The 20,014-nt window shown below is 41.7% G+C and overlaps 1 protein-coding gene across 6 annotated transcripts in view; it reads right to left on the bottom strand.

Annotated features, from left to right (window-relative positions):
• atp2b3b (ATPase plasma membrane Ca2+ transporting 3b) overlaps positions 1-16,109 on the bottom strand; it is a 134,051-nt gene extending 117,942 nt beyond the window's left edge. For 3 of the 6 annotated variants that reach the window (XM_088627049.1, XM_088627050.1, XM_088627051.1), the window contains exon 1: positions 15,794-16,108. The gene's annotated coding sequence lies outside the window, so the exon portion shown is untranslated. Of the gene's footprint in view, positions 1-15,793 lie in introns of all 6 variants that reach the window. The other 3 variants (XM_088627052.1, XM_088627053.1, XM_088627047.1) reach the window with 2 other exon arrangements.
• Positions 16,110-20,014: the final 3,905 nt, after the last annotated feature.

The following is a 20,014-nucleotide window of genomic DNA, read 5'->3' as shown; positions in this document are numbered from 1 at the left end:
TAGTGTCCCCGTCACTACACTGGGGCATTAGGACCCACATGAGCCGCAGGGTGAGCGCCCCCCGCTGGCCCCACTAACGCCTCTTCCAGCAGCAACCTTAGTTTTTCCCAGGAGGTCTCCCATCCAGGTACTGACCAGGCTCACACCTGCTTAGCTTCTGTGGGTTGCCAGTTGTGAGTTGCAGGGTGATATGGCTGCTGGCAGTAATCTGAATGAGCTGTTAGGATTGCTCTTATTTCTAAAAGCCCTTTGAAATGAGTTTCGAAACAAGCTAAGGACTATTTTGACAGTCTTCGACAGCTCCAAAAACTGCGTTCTATGGACATCAGTTGAGGACGGCCCTTTTTTTCCCCTCTAAGAACTGAGAAGACAGCAGGAGACATTTCAAAATGTGAGACAGAGCAGCTCTTTTCTTTCCAGTGTGTGTTGATCGATTCAAAACTAACTACTGTAAAGAAATAGTGTTTAGGCAATTCAATTAAACTTGTCTGTATGGAGAGAATATAGTACTGTACTCGCAAGTAGTAATTTTCAGCTTATTTTATTGAAAGCCAGCAATGCAAGTAATTCTATTTAAGGGGTTTCTAGATGCATTTGAGGGGGTGTGAGGGGTCTAAAAGTTCTGGTGCATATTGCAAACTGCCCTAGTTTTTCATGATATAGTTTGATTAGTGCTTTTATCTACAGTACCTAGGAACACAATGTACAAGTCAGCTTTAAAAAGTATATTTTTCCCCAAACAGAATGTGTTTTTCAACAAGACGCCTCAGTAACTCGTCTCTTCGGCTTTTGGTTTGTGAAAAATGAAGTAAACCGCCATACTTGTCAAATTCTCAGCTCTATCCTACAGTACCCCCCCCCCCACCTGCCCTCTATTTCTCCCGGTTCCTTCTAACATATCATTACAATTTCTTATACTGGTAGAATTCCCTTTCATCAGTACAATACGAAAGAAGACAGATTTAGAGACGTCTACTGACATCTATGCGTATGAAAATCACAACTGCTCTGCTTTCCCAAATCCAGCTCAGAAGAAAAGACAGATGCTTTCATTTTCAAAGATTTAGAACAGCCACTTCTCTCTTAATTAATTCCAGTCGGTTTGAAATTTATTAAAAGTTTGGACTTTTTATACAAAACTGCTCTTTTTAATTGCCTGTTAAAAAGGAAAAAAAAAACGGACAAATCCTAATGTTAGAATTACTCTTACTTCTTCTGCAAAGAGACGTCAAAAGATACAATACCATTCTGTCTTATTGTATGCAGAAATGTTTTGTCATACTGTATGTTTCTTACATTGTATAAAACATTTGCATCTATAGCTTTAGTTTTTAGTGATGGTCTTTGATTACTGAGATGAAGTAAAAATCTTTCAGGCCTGTTCCCCATTTTAAACCATTTGTCCTCTGAAAAAGCAAGTAACAGGGTTTCAAAACGCATAACTTCTGCGATAACCAAAAGATCTGGAATCTGCCTTTGCATTGTTCACTTCTTTACAAATGGTTAGACTTTTTGTTTTCCTTTTATGGAACATGACCGCTTCCAATTTGCCAGATTCCATGAAAATCCAGTGGAAGTCCATGTCCATGTCCTCAGCTGTCAGACCAACAGTTTCTCCAGAAGCTGGTGTTGTGGAAACACCAAGTCATCAATGTCACAGGTCAGACGGACAAAAAACCTCAGAGATTTGCCTGCTGTGCTGACTGTGAGCCAAGATGCCACAAGCTGCCTTGCAACTTTTCCTCTTGCTTGGGACATTTCTCCATGTTGATTCCTCAGGTCTGAGTTTTTTTGGGGGGGAAATGGAAAAAAAAATGCAACAGAGAAAAAACAAAAACTAATAAAGCAGGAATCTCGCCAAAGACAAATACAGTACAATGCAAAAGAAATCACAATGGAATCAACAGAAGAAGTTTAATCCCTGTAGCTAGTGCTCCAGTCACTGATTTGAGACTTACAGAGCGAATGACATCTTGTTGGCAATATTAACTTGGCACCCAGAAAGCCTCTCCATTAACTGCTTTAGCATTTCCCGCTGCATTACAAGAACTTATTTTTCATTGCAATGAGTGAACAACAACTTCATTTCTTCATTAGAAATTCATAAGTAAATTAATAAAGCTTATTTGTTTACAATCTACAGGATTCTTTACGTAGAGTTTCCAAGACACAATTTACTATTTGAAAGGATGGTGACCGGCTGTACTATTTCTGTTGCTCTGCCTGACAGTGACATCACTCTTTGTGTAACGCTGTAAGATGGCACACAATGTAAAACAGAATTACAATCGAATACAAATTGATTGAGTCACTGAACGAATGTCCTCATGCATTTAAGAAGCCCAGGGATTTTAAAGCACACGTTTAGGTTTAAAAAGAGAGCGTCACTTTACTGCAATTTTTAAATCAAGAAAAGGAGACAAATAATTTCCAGTTGACAACCACAATGATTAGATTTTCCAAACACAAGAGTTTATTAATTGTATGCAATCCTACAAATCAGAATTAGATTTTTGCTCACTTTAGAGCACTTTACAGATGGCTTATTCATCTATCCATCCATCTTCTAATCACTGCAACCAATTGTGGGTCACGAGGAGCCAGAGTCTATCCCAGCAAGCAACGGCCCAAGGTGGGGTACATCCCAAATGAGACACCAGTCCATCTCAAGACACACACAAACACAGACACCTGGGCCATTTTTCACATTTTCCCCATCCCAGGAATCAAACCCAGGTCCCCATCGCTGTGAGGCAACAATGCTGGCCACTGCACCACCATGTTGCCATGACTTACTGTGCGTTGTGTTTTTTTTAAAAGATCCTTGTCATTGAACTTAAAAGATCCGATTACGCTAATGATGAATTGGGGTTCCCGTAACTTTGATCACGTACAGGACATGACATTCTTGAGTGTTAGTAAATACTTTAGAAATTCTGTACCTTGCTCTCAAAACTGTTTATGACATCTGCGAAAATCTAAAACCTGTGAAGATCAGTCCTTTATGTGAAGTGGTCAAAAACGTGTTTCCAAAGATCTACATTTATCCTCAGCTGATACTGGGTAACAACACATCTGAGGACATTTTGATCATTGCCATTTGAGGAACAATGACAGCATCTTATTATACCAAAAACGTTATGATATAGTTTCATGATTTGGGATACTGCACGGTGTTCAGTTCTGATCAGGATGAAAACTTAAGAATTGTGTGGACCTATACTGTAGAAAGGGTAACTAGCATGAGAATTGTAGGAATTGAAGGAAAAAAGGACATTTTTCAAAACATTACCAAAGACATTTGCTAAGAACTCAAAGTCTGTGGTCGAGATCCTGGTTTCTGTAGCACAAAGCCGGCTCAGAGCATTAGGATACTCCCTGGATAGGATTGTAGTACAGTGTAGGGGTACCCCCTTCCTCCAGCTGACCCAGCAATTCTGGTACTCATTTGTACAGCAGGGTGGTCAGAAGCATATAACAAGCAATGTCCACAGAAGGGACAGCCCACAAGGTTCTAGTTACAGTAGGTGTCCACAGCTCTAGCTCTGCACAGGACGAAATACAGCTACTGACTGCCTCAAAAGACCTTCCAGCCAGACACTAGATAATACATCCAAATGCCATTCAAAATGGATGGTTATTAATGTGTATTATTACGCAGAGAGTGGTAGGAGCCTGTAACAACACAAACTTGCACCTGATACACCGATTCCACTGTCAACTATGAATTGGCTGAAAATCACTAAATGATCTCAAGCTTTGGAGCCAGAGACACTGAACTACTTTTATTTGAAGCGCAATTATTACTTTTATGATTTGTGCTTCAAAATAAACTAAAAAAAAATCAAATTGGATGAAATGTATCCTATCTTAATCCTATACTGGCCCTAAGAGGAAGACAATGCATGCAGCCCATTTAATTCAGAACAGCACTTCTATGAAAGAGCCATCAGTGATTGAACATGCCTGACCAAGGACATCGGCATTCAAAATCTGACTAGAATCCATTTAATTTTAACACATACTATACGATTGTCAATAAACAAAAGAAATGAAAACAATTGAGTCAAATAAACTTGGCTGAGGATTATTTTACCTTTAGGCAGTATTCCATCCATTCCAAAGCCAAAAAGATATCATGATCAGATCAGATGTTTCTTTCCATCTAAAGCAACGCCTTTCATCTTGGATCAAGGTCCGAAATCAGCTGACTTTAGGACTAACATTAGGGGGCACATCTTTACGCAGAGTAATGTACTGTAGTTTTGGACCAAACTACCTAGCTACACTACTGAAGCTGACAGCCTTCAAGACTCTGAATGAAACTCTGGGATCAACTAGGTATCAGCATACTGTACAAACGATTGAGGTGGTCGCTAGGTTAAAGACCGGGACACTATTGTGTAAACAGGTGCCGTCCTTCGGATGAGACGTGAAACCGAGGTCCTGACTCTCTGTGGTCATTAAAAATCCCAGGGCGTTTCTCGAAAAGAGTAGGGGTGTAACCCCGGCGTCCTGGCCACATTTCCCAATGGCCCTTACCAACCATGGCCTCCTAATAATCCCCGTCTATGAATTGGCTACATTACTCTGCTCTCCTCCCCACTGATAGCTGATGTGTGGTGAGTGTTCTGGCGCACTATGGCTGCCGTTGCATCATCCAGATGGGGCTGTACACTGGTGGTGGTGGAAGAGAGTCCCCATTATCTGTAAAGGACTTCGAGTGGAGTGTCCAGAAAAGCGCTAAGTGTAAGCAATTATTATTATTAAAGAGGAAAACATGAATTTGGACATGCCACATACTGTGCAGACAATGAAGATGGAACCCAAAGAGTCAGCTAGTTTCCAGAGCCTTTGATTTTCTGTTGTTTGGCACTGCAGCAGGAGAAAGAGGATGAACCCAAGCCGTGCTGTGTGCGGTACAGACTGTGACCTTGCTCAGCCCGGGAGCTGAGGCGATCAGATGGCAACACAGAGAAAAGGCAGAAATCCCCTGGAGTGAAAGGGGTGAAGGGCACTGCGGCAGGTTACCTTCTCTCCCTGCCACCTTCCCTCTCTTACTACCCCTCTGCGTTATTCGCAGAAACAAATAACTACCCACCACAGACGAATCCACAGGGTTCTAATTGGGTGAGCTAAATATAGCCCCATCTCTTTACAGGAGGGAGCCAGCTGTGTCTTCACAGGAGTTCACATTTTACTGGCTATGTGGTAGCCCGTGCGGAGCTTCACAACCCCAGAGGTGTGCGAGGAGCACATTGCTGTACAGGCTTATTATGCTGAATTTCACTCCCAAACTCGTCACTGTTATTGCTATAATAATATAAGAGAGGACCAACTCGCATTTTGTTTAGTTTTTTCCCCACAACCTGTGACCTCCATTATACAACCAATGTATTTGATCCCATAACTACAGCTTCACACCATGGATGGGTAGTTTGCGCCATACTCCCACAACCCTTTGTGTAAAGACATGCCCCTGTGTTTTAATGCACTTCCTTCCGGCTCCAACGTGTGACCTCTTGTGCATCACTGTTGATAGCTCATTAGAAATATTAGTTCTAATGAACAGATTTTTTTATATGTATAAAAGATAAATGCCTGTATTTATTACAGATTAGACTTCAAGAGACTAGACAGATGCATAGAAGGAAATGTTAGTGCTCATACCTGCTTTTAAAATATTTGTGATATACACAGAATCAACACCAGCTAAAATAGTAAAATTTCACCATTCTGTTGTTTTTTTCATATTTTTGGACAGGTTTCAAAGTAGGATCAGAACAGCAAGCCATATCCAGGATTCACTGCCAGGTGAAATTATGCAAGAATACTCCTTTGGGAGCAGTAGCAAGAAATTTAACATATGTCCTATGAAAATATGTATATAATAATCTCAGTGTTAACTCTAGCAATAAGAGCAAGAAGAAAAAAAAAACAGATCCAAACAGCCTGTGGTAAAATCCCTAATAATAAGCTGGCAGTTTGCAGCCATCTCATTAATACTATTCACAATCAGGGAAATACAATATGAAATACAGAGTACATATTAAAATAGACTTTAGACTGGCAAGATTTACAGGAAAGTACGTCTACTGAGCATCTGAAGAAACTCATAACAGCATGCCAATTTTTGAGAAATAAAGCAGATGGAGCATTTTGGATATTGATTATATGTTTTGGGAGTCACTGATCACTCGTGACAGAATGTGATTCACTGAAGCGACTTTGTTGCTTGTGTCAAAATCGCTTTATTAATGAGAGAGATGGGTGGGCTCAGGTGATGAGGTGCTTTAACACGTTGGGTGTCAGGCCTGGTGGAAATAAAGAAATAAATCTAAAAAAGGAGAGATCATGTAAACAACAAAGCCTTTGTGCCATCGTTAAGTGGGGGCCAAACCTCAGGTGGGCTTCCTAGCAGTGGAGCCAAGTCCTCTTTTGAAATGACCACCCTGGTGGACGCCCACAGGTGTGGCACGGCTGCATAACGCGAGACTCTACCTGCTGTGTATGAGAGAGAGCGATCAATGGAAAAGGCCACCACTGATGGTCTGGGCAGGAGTGCCTAGTTATTCCAAAACTCATTTTAAAGTAACCGTTGCATGGACCTAATGTCCCACTCAACTGCTGGGACCTCACTTGTTGCTCATCCTGCATGACAACACTCCCACAGGGCACCCTGTGTCCACATGCAGCTCACATAACACTGCCAGGCTTGAGGAGCTTTGACCATCTGTGGAATGAGCTGGCAGGACGTGAGGTACGTAGGGTTCAGAGGCCAGCGAACAGGCACGTGCTGATCCAGGCTCGAGGAGAGGAAGGAGACAGAATCCCAGGAGACTGCCTCTGCCACAGGGTGCAACGCATCTGTCACCGAGATCCAGCTTGTGTGGCTTTCTGCATCAGCCACACATGCCAAATAGCCCGTGACTTTCATTAATTACTTCCATTCGATAAATGGCAGTGTATTGGCTGTGTATGTGTACGCTGTGGCAGTGTGTTGGCTACGGAAAAGGTTTTGGCATTTCCCTCATAAAAAACGTTCTGAATTTGTTGCAGTTATAAGCGGTACATTTCTCTCAGTATATAGTCAATATATTTTGTGACCATTAAGCAGATCTTAAGAAATTGCACATAACACACACACACACATCATTGCGCATACAGTTGACTCATGCTGAGCATGTGGACATCATTCAGTAAACACCTGTGTAAGAAATGAAAGTGTGCTTCCTGTTAAAATAAGGGTAGCGTGACTCTTCTGCGAGTAAAGACTAACTGTAGGTCAGAGCAGTTATAAACTACTAAACAGCCAAAGAAGAGTGAAATACTGTACCATTCACATTCCTTTAGGAAAGATTCGATCAGTAGCTTCTGGGGTCTTCAATCTAGCGCACTTGAATCAATCCTTACCATGAGAACACAATTGAAAACACAGATTTCAGTAAAGTAGTACGAGGACAATTTGTGTGTTTATCACTAGATTCATGACTCGTATACTGTAAATCCCAGCTGTGGGTTTTTGGTTTTGTACAGTATGTACTGTATGTCATACTTTAAGTGTGTGGCTCCAAAATAATCGTGTTTGAACTTCTGGTCCAGAAAACACGTGACTGCTAGGCTCAAAAAATGAACTGTTGGTAGTTTAACTTATTCAGCCCCCAAAATACAGTATTCTAGTAAATTATTCAGAACTCGAAAAAGGAAAAGGCCTTTGTGTTCACGTTCAAATTGTCTGTGGATAATTTGTACTTCAAAGCTGACAGTCTCCTACTATTGCCATTCTTATGTTTCATCCCATTGAGCTTTTTCAAGTAGGGAATTGAGACTCCTAGAGCAGGCGACTGGTCTGGGGTTGAAATGCATACCAGTTTAATCTAAGATTAATTTTAATCCAATCAAGCCTTTTAAATGTATATTCCAAGTCGAGTGTTTCACATAATAAAAGTGTAATGCACTTGTGAGGTAAGGGTGGGAATCAAAGTCATTTTTATTTATTATGAAGAGAAAGATTGTTGACATTCTCTCACCCACAACCTGTACAGACCCAAGCGAATGCACAAATTAAATACAGTGCCTTGCACAGCTTTCACATTCAGTTGTTTTAAAGTTTGCGGTCATGAAACTTTGAAGTAGCAATACATATACTGTATATTTTATACTGTGCACAACCTACCCCACACACTCAAAGCACAAAACAAATAGACAGGTAAATAGATAAGTAATATAAAAGAGAGATGGAAAAGTCATGATTGTGTAAGTATTCACTCTAATTTAATCAGGTGCACAAAATTACCTTAATAAGCCACGCAATTAGATGAATGGCCTTTGTGTACAATAACAGTCACAAAGGCACAAAATGAAAAACATTGGAGGAGAGAAAAACATTTTTTAAAAAGGACACTGACTATCCCTTTGAGCATGATGAATTTGATCATTATGAAGAGGAAGTTGTAATGTACCACAAAGATTCCTAGATCAGGGTGACCCTCCAAACACAGCAGCCAGACAAGGAGGAAACGAATTAGCGAGCCCACTGTGAGGCCAATTGCAACTCCAAAAGAGCTACAGAGTTCAATGACTGAAATGGGAGAAAATGAGTCAATAATATCCCTGTCACCCCACAAATCTGGCAAAACCATCTCAAATCCTGTATGGATCAAGAGTGTAGCAAAGTGTAGCAAAAGGTGCTACAGTATATTCAGAATTTGTTTGGTCTAAATGCCAAATGTTACTTCTAGTGCAGACCTTACACAGAACATCTCTCACTCAGCACCACCCCTCGAGCCAAGCATGGCGGTGGCAGTATCATTCTATGGGGATGTTTCTTCTCAGCAGGGATTGGAAAGCTTGTTATGATTGAAGGAAAAATGGATAAGAGCAAAGTACAGGCAGATACTAGAGGAAAACCTGTTTCAATCTCCAAATGACTGGGGGAAAAGAATTTCCTTTCAGCAAGACACTGACCCACAGCACAAGGCGAACGTTACACTTGACTGTGTAAAGTCGAGGCTTAAGAATAAGAAAGTGAATGTCCTTGACTGCCCCAGACAAAGTCGTGACTTGAATCCTATTGAGAATCCATGGAAAGATTTGAAAACCTCTGTGCACCAGCGATCCCCAGACAGCTTGAGAGAGCTCATACAGTTACACCCAGAAGAATGGGGAAACATTTGTACCAAGCTGCGGTGCAAACTTGGCAGATATTCAGCCAGAAAGACTTGGGGCTGTAATTGTTGCCAAAGCAAAGGTCCATCAACTAAATATCAAGTTCACAGGTCTGAAAATGTATCTATGCCATCAAGGTATGTTTTTTCTCTTTACTTTAACTGAAATGTACTGTAACTTCCCTTACAGTTTTCCAGTTTCAGCAATCATCTTTTGAAAAATGTACTTATACACAATGGGACACTACAGAAACTACTCTTAACAGGCATTGTACTTAACGTATTTGATAAAATACTGAAGATTCAACCTTCAACTGCACTGTTTATTGTTTTAATTTCATATATTGAAAGAATAAGGACTTTCTACTGTTAATTTCACTAGAGGGTCTTAAACCTACAGTAGCTCTGTGATTATAGTTTCATCCACGGTGCACACAATTCCTTGGATTGTAATGTTGCAGACAAAACCTAATGATAGATTGGTTCTCTGTTGCTTTTCTGCATAAAGGCACATTTTCCTTGCAATTCTAGGATTTTGGTTCTGGAAAAATAATTCCCAGCTGCGAGGCTGGAAGTATTGGGGGGAGGGGGCAAGTTCGTGATGCACCACGCAGATCAGTCCACTAAAAAAAATATTCTGCGCCACACTGATTCCTGTCCCCCTGACCACTGTGAGAAGCCACTTCAAATGTCGCTTTGCTGGGAGAGTGACTCAGCACTGATCTGAGAATTCTGCACCATGTGAAAATTCGGCTCTGAGGAGCAAAATAACAACGGGCTGAAAGAAATAGTTTGCAACAGCCTTAATCTTTCTGCAGAGTATGTATATTACAGCACAGTCAGCAAGGATCGTCTTCACTGCCCACCCAATGTGCCCCAGGATCCCTGTCTTGTCATTAAAATTCAACCACGATCAGACCGTATTACTCTTATTAATGTAGAAACAGATGCAAATAATAACAGACTCACACTCATAATGTATGGACACTGGGAAGACCTTAATGAATTGTGAACGGTAAATGATGTAGGCCTAAACGATGATGCCCAATATCTTCAGGAAGTGACTCGTGGGTGAAGGCTAAATACACACTGGAGGATAATTTAGACTGGACTGTCTGATAACACAGTAATATACCACTTACTCTTTGTGGCAGAAAAGCTAAATCGTGTCTAGCATTTGGTCTGGCAGTGTGTTTAGCGACTTTAGAAGACCAGCCAGATCCCTACCCTTCTGAAGGTATCACGCAACATCATTCAAAGTACTGTACATGCATCGGCAGTTTATTCTAATTCTTAACTTGCTAAATTTCAGTGAAAGAATTGCCCATTTGTCCAGATGCCCAAGTGCGTATACAGCAATCCAGACATAATTTCTGAATATGCTCTAACAGAGTATTTCTTGACTGCATACCGCACACTCTCATGAATGCTCTTCATCATTAACATCTCCACTGGATGTGGCATGTCTGCTCCACTCTTTGCTCACTGAAGTGGAGCTCAGAATGTGCACCATTCCGTCTCTCTTCTCTAAACAGCTTCCCAAGACGCCCCCCCAATGGCAGAATTTTTGGCGTTAGTGTCCGACTGCAGTCACTTCCCAATAGGAAAGTTCCCACAATCTGAGCAGGAACCCAGGGCCGGGGGTGGCTGGAGGCTCACTGTATAAAGTGGCCCCTTACAACCACAAATTGCTCTCCAGGAAAAGCTAGTTGCATCTTACAAGATTTTTTCTCATTAACATCCTTTCTGTTATTTCATTTCTTCGCTGTTCCGTGTGCTCTTTTAATGTATTCAGTGCTGACATCTGTTGTCGCTTCTGCTCAGCCTGCTATTTGCTTTGCTAACTAAAGCATAAATAGCTTCTGAAATGTTTTTTTTTTCAGTGCTGGGAAGAATGGATATAATATCAATGGTACACAAGTATGCCTTCCCAGTGGACCACAAATTAAGGCTCATTGTGACACACTGATTTGCTTTATCCCAGATATTTCCTAGCAGAAATGCTGGAGACAGTTTTTAGATGTCTCATTTGTTTGGACAGTTCACATGCACAGGGGGGGAAAAAAAGCAGAATAAAACCTAACGTTAAGACAATGCAAGTTCTCTTTCCATCTTGTGTCACGCACGACTGGGAAGGACCCTATCATGTGTTGCGCCACCCAATGGGGACTGGGAGACAGAGCCGGGGAGGGGCAGGGGAGAGCAAAGTAAGGTGGTCAATCAGATAGAACCTGCCTTTGGGAGGAACTTCAATCACCCGGAGAAACCACAGAGAAACCCTGCAAGAACATGCAGACTCCACACAGAAGGCGCATGCCATGGAATCCAACTTTGGGCCTACAAGCTGTGATGCAGCAGCGCTAACCACTCCACCACACCAGTGTGCCTCCCATGACAAAGTAGCAATAAGAGAAAAGTTGAATAACAACTTTCTACAGATGCTTTAGATGACTACGTTAGGTAACCCTGGTACACAGCCACCATCCTGCGTGCTCTCTTGGTACCTCTGAATTGTCTGTGGAGCTAAAGACTAGGAGAGACTGGTGAAATGATACCATTATTGAACTGAGGAACTCAGAACTAGGTGAATGAAAACCAGGAGCTTTCAGTTCTACACCGTAGAAGAGAAAGGCAACCAGATCTCCGCCCTGAATCAAAAGCCAAATGAGGAACACAATATTATGTCTTAGAACAAGGGTGCATAACTCAAGTCCTAGAGGTCTATAGCTTTTCATCCCACTCGAAACTAGACTGATCTAATTGTAGTTTCAAATGACTTTCTTCAGTTCCGCAGTAATGCAGTCCTTCCTTAGAAGATATAGAATTCCTGCCCTTATGCTCACTCTCAGCTCGTTTTATTTGCCTAGGATGTCAGCTGATTAAGGAGATATTTTGTTATCTGCAGGTTCAATAGGGACAGACGGCCCTACTGTAAGTTACTCTATACAAGCGACTGTCAAAGCATAGACTACACCCCAGTCTCTGTTAACTGTTTAGGATAAAATCATCTGCTCAGCGTCCGGTTCATATTTTATTTCGACAGACAAAGCAGTTTCTGATGCTTGTTGCTCAAAAGCAAGCAATATTCTTAGTTGGTAAGACAAACAATAAACGCATCATGCCCAGCTAACTCAAATGCTTCACCAAATAGCATCAGATCACACTCGCACTGGTATGGATTGCTGGTTGCTACTGAAATTCTAATTGCAATACTTCAGTGTATTAATGTGACTATCCATCCATTTTCTAACCACTTTATCCCTTACAGGGTCACTGGGGAGCTGGACAAGGGGTGCAAGCCAGGGCACATGCAAGATGGGACACCAGCCCATTGCAGGGCACACACAGACACAAACATGTACAAACTCGTATCAGGGCCAATCTTCCCCAAAAAACTGAAAAGGGCAATTAACCTACCAGCACGTCTTTGGGCTGTGGGAGGAAACTGGAGCACCTGGAGGAAACCCACAGGGAGAACATGCAAACTCCACACGGAATTGAGGCGCAGGGCTCTAACGCTGCAAGGAAGCAATGCTAACCACTGCTCCACTGTCGGTGTACCGTGAATATGTACTTTACAAATCCAAGCCATTGTTCACAGGTTTTTCGCTACCAGAAAAATCAGTATTCCAAATGCATGCTGTAGCATTTTTAGCATCTGCATTTCTCATCTGGAGTAGAACAGATGCTAATTGCAACGCCATGCAGAATTTCACCATCACAACCTGGGTGTTTTTCAGCATTCTCCAAAAAAGCAGGCTTGGGTAAGGAACTCGGAAGCGAGTGGGTTCTCTGGATCTAGGATACAACAGAAAGGTGTCAGAAACTCCTGAGACCCCCCCACTCCGAGAGCATGAGTATTTCATAACGTAAGCATTAATTAAATTTAGCTAAGGGAAAGATGTTTCACTGGTATCAGTCTAAGTGGGGATCAACAAGCTCTTATTAAGCTAAATGCCTTTCAAGGAAAAGATGACTTAACCAAAAGTGGAATCAGTTTAATCCCCCCACAAGCCATCGATTATTTTTAAAAAAAGGCATCGGGTTTACACTTCACAGCAATATGGTAATATGGTTGTCTGGTTGACCGCTAAATACCAACCGATTCTTTTGATTGCCGAAAGATCGCTGAACTGAGCTGCTTATTTTCAACTCACGGTGTTGGGCTTGTTGTTCATTTTGTGCGTCATTATATCCTTCCAGACCGGCCTCTGAAACGGTTTAGGGAAAGCGGCTGTCGTCGTTCTGTAATGCCACCGAATAAACGAGCATTGTGGGTTTTTTTATATAATTTTGCGTTACAAACTCTCGTCGCACGCATTAGAAGCGCTGATAGAGACAGCTGCGTTCCTTCAATGCCAGGATGGTGTACCTACAGATGCGCAAGACTTGATCTGAATCAGCTGTACCTGTCTCATTCATAATTTCCGGACATTAATTAGGTCATCTCGCGGTACACGGTGCGTCTACAAAGTATTATCTGGGCCGTTCCTGTCCATATAGAACAAGGACACCTCTGCGTGCTTAAAAAAAACAACCAGAGCAGGCTAACAGCTGAAGCACGCACAGTTACAGTAAAAAAAAAGTAAAAAATAAACATTTTAATATTCGGAGTTGCGAAATTTCATAGTAAACATGCATGCATAAATGGGTATTAAATTTTAATTTGACCCTTTCTTCCAGCGCTGTTTCAAGTACATCGTTTACAATAGCTTGAAAGACAAGCATTGCGTCCCAGATATACTGTAGGAACAGGTAGGCATGTACAGGTATGAGATTGCTACTGTACGTGTATAATATTTACAGGTGTTTGTACTTATTAAATTTACTCTAAACGTTAAAGCTGTAAAGACGTGCTGCTCGATAGTTATGTAAATAGTGTTAGAATATGGTTGGACGTACGCTGATGTTTTATATAATACAAAATAAATCGGTATCCTCAATAAAAAATGCCTAAGTACAGCATCTGACACGTCTTTGCTGGGAATTATGTTTGTCGCTGCCTCTCCATACGAACTGATCATCAGTAAGCTTCCAACAGTGGTAGAGATCAAGGAAATCAGACCACTTTAATATCCTTCCCGAATGAAGGGTTTTCCTTAGGAGCGCGTTGCTACCACTGAATGCCCTTATAATGCCCCTGAATTGAACACACAGCTCCGATGCTGCAATCCACTCTTCCCTGTGATTTTTTTTTAATGTCATTGGAGAGACGAGAACATCCTTGACACGCCAACCGAGCCCGGCCCCGCCCAGTGTGGCGGCAGGAACCAATAGAAACAAAGGTCTTGCCGAACTGTCAAGCACACGCGGCCAATCAGCTGCGCGAAAAAGCGAAACGCGCTCTTGTGAAGTTCGGTTGTAGAAGATAAAAAAAAAAGCCCTCCCCCTACCTTGCAGTTAAGTCGGAAAAAAAATCTCACGATTACCACAAAACATTGCAATGCACCAATATATTAGCTAAAGCATAGGAGAGATGGAAGAAGAGAGAGGGGGTGGAGACAGAGGGTGGAGGAGGAGGAGGAGGAGGGGGTACATACGGCAGGTGTATAACCTTGTCCCCTGCTTTCCCTCATCTGAATAATATGCCCTTACAGGCAACCTTCATTGAATTGTTCACCTCACACCCCCCTTCTTCACCACCTACACACACGCAGGCAGTGAACAAAAATCACCCCAGCACCCCTCAGCCCGCACCTATACTGACTCTGCTCAGGTTTTAGGTTATTGCAGGCATCCCAGAAAGTATGCCGAGTCACATGCTCTGCTTTTTAAATTTCGCGACTCTATACCGTGTTTAGAGATGTAACGTGCCCGAAAGAAAATTCGTTTATATCCTGAACGACGCGCTAGCTTCACCGCATATACACAACGCACAGCCTAGTTAAGTGCCAAAAGCCGTGAAATGAATAATTCAACCCCATGTTACGCCAAAGCCCAGTCGGTGTTTTGCCGGTCATCGGCGCAGTCTTTTCCTGCACAAGGTTACCGGCGTCTGCACCGCTTCACAGCCAAATCACATCGCATACATCCATACTTATAACCGCCTGCCCTTAAGAGATCAAAGCAAAGAGATTTCCACTGCACATCCTGCCTTAAAATAACAAATACATCACAAATAAGGAATAAATACACGCATGGCACATTCAGCACGACAGAGCCGGGTTTTCATGGAGTCTGACTCTCCATCCATCAAAAGTATCAGATTAATAAAACGGGAACTATGGGGACTGCGACCCAAAAACATGTTCGCAAAATTGAATTAAATCATATAAGTAAGAATATGAATTAAAATGAATGCCATTTTCCAGATGTTATTAATTATTATTATTAATATTGGTTATATTTGAGTATTTATTCTTGTTTCAGTGGCTGTCATTTTGTTCGTAAAATTTCGTGTTTAATTCTGCACCAATGCAGGTCTTAAGGTAGGCGTTCTGGTGCTGCTCCCGTTAATCCTAATGATGATCTAATGTAAAAGGGATTTATTTGTTTAAAACGTACAGGTCTCGATTTTCGCAATGAGTATGTACATGTATGCATGTATATCTGTGCGTATAAATATGTGCAAGAAAGCATTTGAAAAAAAATCATAAAATACCATCTGTGTATTGATATAAACTTACCAGGCCATGATCCAAGGACGGGAATGGGATGGAAAAAAGGAAGAAATTCCCAATTAAAAAATAAAATAAAATAAAGGCAAGCTAATAGAAAAGATGGCGATCGTCTTGATTTAATGCAAAAAAAGAGAAAATGTACATATAGCCTGAAATTGCCTTTTGATTAAGGTTACGTAGAGAGGCAGTATTCTGACTGTATTTTTTCCCCTTTAAAAATAAATAGCTTAACAGAAGTACCGCAGCTGATGCGGTTATCTACATGCTGTTCGGATGTAGCCAGACCAGCTCTGCGCTTTGGTCCTCCTGTAAGGAAGCAACATCCGAGAGGGATGCGCGGGGGGGGACAGCGCTCGACACCTCCCCCCGAAAACCCCAGCAGGAACCCTGCACCCCTCCGTGACTCCGCAGCGCGTCACCGGAGACCAAGCCGGGCGGATATATTTAGAAGAGCGAGCCGGGATGAATTTAGGAGAGAAGGGGGAAAGGACGCGGGGTTTTAGAGACGCCCGGGTACTTGGTCCATTCCCGACCTTAGCTTCATCACTTTTTTCAGTGTATGAGCAGTGCAACTGTCATTAAAAATACCTGCAATACCCTGTTCTCCAAAGCGAGGGTACAGAAGAGACGGTTTCGCACGCAATGTAGTTTATGCTGGCTTTCATCGGCACAGAACACGTCTTTGACTGAAACCCAGGGGTGTTGTGCAAATATACTGTAGATACTATTGGATTATTTACAGTTCAAATTATTCGTCTTGCTTAAACCCCCCCAAAAAACGGTTATTTTATCCGTCTTGCTCCTACAGATAATAGTGCAGGCTGTTTGTTAATGCTTTACAGAGCGAGGAGATGTGTGGATAAATAACATTTTTAATTATTTAAAAGATTGCTCCCAAACTGTCGGATAGAATCCGCTCACATCAAAGCGGAATTTTAATTGTGACCCTTCCCACGTTTCTAAAGCGCAACGGAGAATGGAGCCATCAGGACGGGTGTTTTTTTAAAAAAAAAAAATAAGCGTGAAAACCTGTTTTTTTTTCTCGACGGAGCTGCACCAAAGCGGGGCGCAGTACTTCATCGAATGGACCATCAAGTTCAAATAAAGGTCTCGCTGGCAGCAGAGAAGGCGCCCGCGACTAGTATTCGCAATGTTACAGTACGTCTGCTCTTCTTCACCTCGTTAGTGGTATAATTTACGCCTGGGGATAAGACTGGTAAAAACATCACCATCATCATCGCCAGAAGAAAAACATGAAAATGATATAACGATTAAAGTCGTCCTCATATTTTTTAAGTTTATAAGAACACAAACAAGTAAACTGGAAAACAACCTGTCTTCAAAACGGGGAAAACGAAATATGCTCAAATAACCATGTTTATTTTTTTGACAATGGTTTCAGCAAAGGACAATATTTTGCTGGTTGTAACATAAAAACGGCTGCACCTATCCCAACACAAATGACAACTAGGCGTGGTCACAGAGTAAAGAAAGCAACTTCAACCTGTTAAAATGGTGAAAAGCTGTTGTGCTTGGCTGCAGCTGTTCCAAAAAACCACTCTCCTGATTTTCAGAAAGGGAGTAAGCCTTAGAGTGTGGTGTCTGTTGAATGATAAAGACAATTTGGCCCTTATTTTCTCCTTGGGCCAAGTGCCCATCTCATGTCTTTACCATGAATCAGACAATTAGTCCACTGTGAATAATAAGAACCAGAGACCTTCGCTACATGAATTGGTAGGTAACATTTGAAACAGAACAGTTCCCAGAAACATAAAAACAGTGGTTTGTGTCCAAGGGTGTAGATACAGTATGCCTTAAATCAAGGGAGTGTCATAGGGGTTCCTGTAATAATTACAGCCCCTAGAGAAACTGCAGGACCTAATTCTTTTACAGATGACTGGTTGGTATGGCAGTGGTATATAGGATTAGCCATACAGAGAGGTCTGTTGGTTTTGTCACAGTGAAGATGTATGAGGATAGATCTTAAAACATTATGTCCTAACGAGGAAGGCTAAGGGCAGCATGGTGGTACAGGAGTTAGCATTTTCTGCCTCGCAGTGCTGGGGCCCTGGGTTGATTTGCAGACCTGAGGTGCTGTCTGTGTGGAGTTTGCATGTTCCCCGCAAGTTCTTGTGGGTTTCCACCAGGTGTTCCAGTTTCCTCCCCCAAAGATATGGTGGCAGGTTAACTGGCTTCTGGGAAAACTGGCCTGGATGAGAATGTCAGTGTGTTTGTGTCCGATACATCCTGTGATAAACTGGCATCCCACCCAAGGTGGACCCTGCCCATTTCTTGCCAGGATAGGCTCCAGCTCCCCTGCAACCCTGATTTGGGAAAAGCAAGAAAATGGATGGAAGGAAAGAAGGCTCAGTAGATGAACCTTGGAACACTTCATAAAAGAGTTTCTGGAAACCCCTCTGAGAGGTGTTATAAGAAATGACCCGTTTGAGCCCCTGAATAAACAGAATGGCTGCATTGAGAATTAAGGTTGGCTGTGTGACTGAACAGAGGTCTGCTTGTACACTGCCCAGTCTTTTTCTTGCCTTGTAGTAGCATATTGTGACCAGAGAAAGGGAAAGCTCTGTTCTACAGTGTCGACATTCTGATATTTGCAGCAGGAATTTTCTGTCGCAACAGCTAGGAATGCAAGTACTTCAGATCACCCCTGGCTGTGGAGCTATGAAACTGATAACTTTACCACTATTTTTCAGAAATGAAGTAAAGGCCATTGCTCACAGTAATGGCTTTTAGACAGTGCATCATGTACAGAAATGCAGACAAACAGGCCCTGTAATCACAGTCTTTTAGTAGCATTCTTCATACTGCATGGCCTTTCCTGTTAATTCATTTTGAAGTTGTTTTACATTGTGTTGCATGTGTGCTTTGCAGGATTTTTGATTTGCAGGATTCGTTTGTTTTTCAGAAAGTTTGCTGAAACAGAGATTCTGAATAGAGCATTGCCAGAAGTAGGACGCTAATGTCCCACACAACCCTAAAAAATAAACCTTTTTTTTTCTGGAATTGCTGTTCATTCATTTGGACAATGTCTCCATCAAAGGCAATTTAAATCTAGAGTTTCAATTGAGGAGTGAGGTTTTGAAAATGTTTTTGCTGCAACTGTTTTTGGACATCAAATTGTAAAGTGCACTAATAAGACTTCATGTAGAGTATTGTGTACTGTATGTGTATAGAAAAGACACTGCTGCTGTAGAATCAAGAGCAACCAGATAAAGTGCTTAAAGAAAAGTCCTACACTTTTTCTGAAAAGTCCTGACAGGCGTAAGTAGCTGTATCTTTTTAATCCTGAATAATGAAGATTATGAGGGGACCTGATCCAAATACTCAAAATCCTAAAAAGCACCGACAGTGTACTTCTGGAGAATAAACAGTGACACAGAAAACAGGAGGCACTTCTTTACACAAAGGGTTGTTGTAGTATTGAACATGTTACCCATGCATGTTGTTGAACTGATACCTTTGCATCTTTCAAGAAACAGCTGGATGACATAGCACCTAATTGATTAAAGTAACAACCAAAAGGTCTAGATAGATGAATGGCCTCCTGTCATTTATAACCATTCTTGTGTTCTTATGCAATTTACAGTTAAAAACTTTAATTGCATTATATATAATGGTGGAACACTGCAAACTCTCAAGTAACAGTAAGTAGGTTACATAGTGCTGCAATAAGTGGAGCATACCACATAAACCCAATGCAATGTGTCTCACAGCAAAGTTAAAATACAGTGCAAGGTACAATGCAGGCTACAGCAGCAAAAAGGGCAAAATTACAATACTTTATGCTTGGACAGGGAAACAAGGCAAATATACATCATAGAAAAGGGTGCCTGAGACCTGCTAACTGGTGCTGGTGGACGCGGTTCATATTCAACAGAACAAAGTCGTATAAGATTCACAACACTGTCTGATTTACATTCTCCTCTTACTTTTTTTCTCTCTCAGATACCAGTATTTTGTGTTTAGTGTTACGTTCCATTTCTGTCATTATTCGTTAATTATTGTTGTTGGCAAAAGATTATATTAAAACACAGAATTATTCTCAACACCTAAAATACAACCTGAATAAGGGAAGGCGTGAAATATGATGATGATTAGAATTAGTTAACTGTGAGGTACTGGCACCTAGCTGGGTGCAATTGTGTTTGTGAGTTTCTTGTGTGCAGCTGGTTACGATGGATGCCCTTGTTCTTCCAATGAAAACTTCTA

This window comes from Lepisosteus platostomus, chromosome 3 (genome assembly GCF_059453375.1).
Source record: "Lepisosteus platostomus isolate fLepPlt1 chromosome 3, fLepPlt1.hap1, whole genome shotgun sequence".
Lineage (NCBI taxonomy): Eukaryota > Metazoa > Chordata > Actinopteri > Semionotiformes > Lepisosteidae > Lepisosteus > Lepisosteus platostomus.
Note: the sequence above shows the minus strand (reverse complement) of the source record. Positions and strands in the feature narration are given on the sequence as shown.